At 46.1% G+C, this 5,848-nt stretch overlaps 1 non-coding gene across 1 annotated transcript; it reads left to right on the forward strand.

Annotated features, from left to right (window-relative positions):
• The first annotated feature begins 593 nt into the window (after positions 1 to 593).
• On the forward strand, positions 594 to 675 carry Trnas-cga. Its single transcript has one exon. It is a non-coding gene; the product is annotated as a tRNA-Ser (tRNA).
• The last annotated feature ends 5,173 nt before the right edge of the window (positions 676 to 5,848 follow it).

Below are 5,848 nucleotides of genomic sequence, written 5' to 3' on the forward strand. Positions count from 1 at the left end.
ACGCTGACCGACCCGGCGGCCTCCCTGGCGGCGGCGGCGGCTCCGGATGGGCGGCTGTTTCGCTGCGCCTACTGAACGCCGGTGACCCGAGAGCTCTGCCCTGGGCAGAGCGCTTCCCCAGCCTGCCTCCCGGCCGATGCCGAGGGGACGCCGTTCTGCGGAAGAGCGCCCGGGTACCCTCGAGTAGCCCTCATCATGCACGTTCCTGACCCCGCGGAGCCCCTGCGGTCCCAGAGGTTCCGCCTTGCGTCCCCGTCGATCGGACTTTCCCCGCCGCTGTCCCACCAGCATGCCGCAGGTCCCCTCAGCAGCCACCCTCGGCGCGAAGTTGAGGGGTCGGGTTCGTTAGCTGTCTAGTCTTCGGGTCCTGCCATTCGTCTGTTAAATAGGTTTGCGGTCCTTGAAACCCGGGCGGGCAGGGAGACCCCTCGCACCCGCCAGCGGGCGCACTCCCTGTTTCCCGCTGAGCGGTGTGGCGAAAGAGCGGGAGCGGTGGGACACCGCAGGTGTGCGCGGCCCGGCCTGTTGGTCTCGCGTCCGCGGTCGCAGTGCGGACCCTTTCTGTAAGCGCTCGGCGGAGTGTGATTTTGGGAGTCACGGTGGCCGAGTGGTTAAGGCGTTGGACTCGAAATCCAATGGGGTTTCCCCGCACAGGTTCGAATCCTGTTCGTGACGGATGGGCATTTTTTTTTTCGCCCCCCTCCTTTTCTAGTTGTGAAAGGAACCTCAACCCTCACAGGTATCTTTCCTTGCTCTCTAGAAGAGGAAGTAGAAACGTCGCAAGCACTTCATTGGGCCACATTGGGGTAATGTGAAACTGAATTATTCAGAACTGCTGGAACCGGAACCATATTAGCTGCTAAAATACCTGGCACCTTCAAAAGTCTGTAACAGGAGTTGCTAGCAAAGCTTTGGCACACGTTTCAGGGTACAATGAAGGATTTGGGTGAAGAAGACTTTTATTTGGGAATGTGTGTGATGTGCAATAATAGTCAAACCTGAAATTTCTAGGAAAAGAGGGCATCTTTGAATTTTGTGACAAAACACACCTTGAAGTCCAATGATACTGAGACCCAGAAGCATTCTCTCATTTGGATTTTCTTTTAATTTTAGACAGGGTCTTATGTATCCAAGCTGGCTTTGAACTAGCTACCTGGCTAAAAATGACCTTGAATTTCTAATCCTGCCTCTACCTCTGGTGCTGGGATTATAGGTGTGCATGAGCACACCAGATTTGTGTGGAACTGGCGACTGAATCCAGGCTTCATGTGTAAGCATTCTGAGCTCCAATCCCTAGCCCTCATTGGATTTTCTTAAGATTTACCTTCGGTATCACAGGGCTAGGAGGAAGCCTATTGAAACTTAATCCAGCTGAAGCCAGTTTGTGAGAAGGTAATTTTTTATTTCGTGCTCTTTAGGTACCCAATACTATTTTAAAGTCTCTATGTATATAGAGCTAGGGAAATTATCCCTTCTCAACCTCCAACCCTCTTATTCATATTAGCCACTTTTTTTTTTTTTTTTTTTTTTTTGGTCTTTTTGAAACAGGGTCTTCCTGTAGCGCCAGCTGGCCTGGAACTCAGAGATCCTCCTGCCTCTGCCTCCTGAGTGCTGGGACTACAGACCTGTACCACCACCCCCAGCTTATTAGCCACTTCTTAAGATTATTTGTTGAGGATGTTTTCTGTATTTCATTTCTTACAAAGCAGTATCTTTTCCAGTAAGGATCTCTGAGAACCTATACCACTTTCTACACAATTGTACCTTAGCGTTTCCCACCTTCATACGTAGCTCACTGCTCAGAACCCTTTTTCCAGCATCCCTCTCACAACTCCCCCAGCCTCACCATCACTCCCAAATCCTCTACCTTTCTTAGGCTATTCCCTCTTAATATGATTGGTCACCCCAGCTGGGACCTATCATTCTTGCATCACCATTCACTGAGTTGCATGTAAGGAAATTTTAAAATATTTTTATCTCTATGAATGTATTGCCTGCATGTAGGTAGGTGCACCTGTGTCATGTAGAACCCATGGAGATAAGAAGTCAGATCCCCTGGAACTGGAGTTATGGATGGTTGTATGTATGGTTGTTAGCTGCCATGTAGATGCTGGGAATTGAACCCAGGTCCTCTGCAAGAGCAGCTAGTGCTCTTCCTTATGGAGCCATCTCTCTAGCCCCATAAGGAATTTTTTTGTTGTTCATTTTTGAGACTGTTTCCACTTTGTAGCCCAGGGTGGGCTGCAACTCATGGTAATCCTTCTGCCTCAGTCTCATGAGTGCTGAGATTATGTGAGCCACCACACTTACCTTGTAAAGAATCACTTTTTGTTTATTCTGTCTTCATAAATATGTCAGCTCGGCCCATTTTTCTCAGGAGTGAGTCAGAGTCTTCATTTGAAGAGTTGTTCTGCCAGGCGTGGTGGTGTATGCCTTTAATCGGAGCACTCAGGAGGCCAAGGCAAGTAGATCTCTGAGTTAGAGGCCAGCCTTGTCCAGTCCAGCCAGGGCTACATAGTGGGGCCCTGTTCCTAACAAGTTGTGTACCTGTGAATATATATATATATATCCATCTGCTGAGTGTACTAAGGCATCCACACTATAGCAAACCTTAAACCCTGCCATGGCTGTTTGTATTGTACTGTCTGATCTTTTTCTCTTCACCCAGTCAAGCATTTTTTACTACATTCCAACCAGTTAGTTATCTGGCTTTGTTCTTGTTGTTCTGTGCTTGAAATAATCACTTATCCTTACCTCCTCAATTTCTACCTAAATGTTGGTTCTCCTGGAAAATCTTTTCTGGCTGGATATGACGACTCAGGCTTATAATCCCAGCACTTTCCAAACTGAGGGAGGAAAGAGTGTCATGAGCTCAAGGTCAATTTGAACTACAGAGTGAGAGCCTCTCTCCCCCTTAAAACACACACACACACACACACACACACACACACCCCAACACAACAACAACGACTGGAGAGGTAGCTCAGTTGGTAGAGTACTTGTTTAGTATAGATGAAGCCCTGGGTTCAATCCCCAGAACCACAGGAACTGGGTGTGGTCAGGCACACTTGTAATCCCCGCAATCAGGAGGTGAAGGCATGAGGGTCAGAAGTTCAAGGTCATCCTCTACTATGTAAAGAATTTGAAGCTAGCCTGGGCTATATGAGACTCTGTCTTGAAAAACAAAAACCCTAGGCCAGGTGTGGTGGCACACGCCTTTAATCCCAGAGGCAGAGGCAGGTGGATCTTTGAGCTTGAGGCCAGCCTGGTCTACATAGTGAGTTCCAGGACATCTGGGGTTACAGGGAGACCCTGTCTCAGAAAAGCCAAAAACAACAACAAAAATCTTTGAAAAGGCCCAAAGAAATGGAATGGTTGCTCACCCATCCTCTGCCCTAATCTTATATGGTCTTTCTCCTTCAGCAGAATATAAACTCTTCATGCAGGGGTTAGAGAGATGGCTCAGCGGTTAAGAGCACTGACTGCTCTTGCAGAGGACCTGAATCTAGCTCCCAGCATCCACATGACACAACTGTTGGTCCATAACTCCAGTTCCAGTGGAGCTGACACCTGACCACCGAGGGCATTGCACAACACGGTATGCTTATATACATGTGGGGAATACGCTCATACACATAGAATAAAAATAATAAAATATTTTTAAAAATAAACTCTTCACACAGAGAAACCACTCAGGCACTCAGGTCTTTTAAGGTTTGCTGTGTAAATGAATATGGTTATCTGTACATGTTTAATCTTCATACTGGAGTGTGAGCTTCTTGAGAGCTAGGACTTTGTGGTTTTTGTTTTCAGCTCTTTTACAAGGCTTTGTACATACATGTGATCAAAGATGTACTACAGTAATTAATTTTTATTTTTATTTTACGTGTATAAGTCGTGCAATGCCAGCAGAAGACAGAAGAGGCTGTTTGATCCCCCTGGAAGTGGAGTTATGGACAGTTGGTAGCTGCCATGTGGGTGCTGGGATTCGAACCCGGGTCTTCTGCAGGAACAGTCAGTGTTCTTAACCACTGAGCCATCTCTCCAGCCCCATCCCACTTTTTTTTCTTTTTGAAACAGGTCTCCCTGTACCCCAGCTGTCCTGGAACTCACTATGTAGACCAGGCTGGCCTTGAACTCACAGAGATCCATCTGCCTCTACCTCCCAAGTGCTGGGACTACAGGCATGCACCACCACGCCCCCACTTTCCCACTTTTTGCATGCTTTCAGATTTAATTATCTGGAGAGCCAATAGAAGAACTGACCAGCAGAGGGCAATCAACAACCATGTTGTGAAGGAAAGAAGGCTCTACTGGTTACAAAATGGAGGCTCTAGATGTAGAAAGGGAATGTGATGAGGTTGTTTGTACTGGAAGATCATTCCTTCCACTTTCAAATGCTTCCCTCGAAACATTTAGGGGTGAGAGGCCAAGGTTCCCAACCTTTGTGTATAATAGATAATTTCACATTTTTAGTTGGGCATAGTGGCACACACTTGTAATCCCAGCACTGATGAGGCTGAGGCAGGAGGATGGTGAATTTGAAGTTAACTTGGTCTACATAGTGAGATGAAGACCAGTCTGGGCTGTAGTGAGACTGTCTCAAAACAAACTTTTAAAACTATCAAATATTTTATTTATTTTTATGTGTGTGTGTTTTGCGTGCATTATAGGTTTAAGTATACCCACACATGCAATGCCCTTGGAGATCAGAAAAGAGCATCAGATCCCCTGGAATTTGAGTTGTGGTTCTTAGCCACCACAGGGGTGGCTAAGAACTGAACCTGGGTCCTCTGCAAAAGCAGCCATTGCTCTTAACTCTTGAGCCATCTCTCCAGCCCCTTTTGGGTTGATTTTAAAAGATTTTTTTACTTCTGTGTATGTTTCTTTGTGTTCAGGTGTCCATGGAAACCAGAAGAGGGCATCAGATCCCCTGGAGCTGGAGTTATAGGTAGTGGTGAGCAGCACCACGTAGGTACTGGGAGCTGAACTCTGGCCCTCTGGAAAAGCAGTATGTGCTCTTTAGTGCTGAGCCATCTTTCCAGGCCCTAACTAATGTATTTAAAGAAAACAACAACAAACAGAGGAACCTAACATGTAAGAGCTTAACACTATCCCCTTCCAAATTTGTGACTTGCCTCAAATTTGAAAAGGCTTGAATAAGCCACCATGGTTTATCTTAAAATCATCAGAGGACTTGGACTGAAATGATCCTAACTTACAACTGTTTGGAGGACGCCATGACACAAAACATTTTGGAACTCCTTCCAGCCATTTTATGAGCCATGTTAAATGATTCATTACTTCAAAATTACTTGAAAAAAATTAGTTAAGGGCTGGAGAGATAACTCAGCAGTTAAGAACACTGACTGTTCTTGGGAAGATCTGGGTTCGAATCCCAGAACCCACATGACAGCTAACAACTGTCAGTAACTCCAGTTCCAGGGGATCTGATTGCCTCTTCTGTCCTCTGCGGGCACTGCACGACACAGGTCCACTTACCTATATACAGACAATACACGCATACACATAAAATAAATATTTTTAAAAATTAGTTAACTTTATCATACATCTTCTATTTTGTTCCAGATTACTTCCGAAACTCAGGGTCCCATTCATTGTGTAGTTTTTTGAGAAAGGGTCTCATGTAGCTGGAAACTATTTAGCAGATGACAACCTTGAATTCCTGTTCCTCCTACCTTTACCTTTCAAGTGCTAGGTGCTGAGAACTGAGCTCATTCCTCTGGAATACCAGCAAGTGCTCTTAACCACCAAGCCATTTCTCCGGTCCCACTCCCTCCCTACTTTTTAAACAGGGTCTCACTGGATTACAGGCCTATGCTTTCAT

Source organism: Nannospalax galili, unplaced genomic scaffold (assembly GCF_000622305.1).
Source record: "Nannospalax galili isolate Female #2095 unplaced genomic scaffold, S.galili_v1.0 scaffold2124, whole genome shotgun sequence".
Taxonomy (NCBI): Eukaryota; Metazoa; Chordata; class Mammalia; order Rodentia; family Spalacidae; genus Nannospalax; species Nannospalax galili.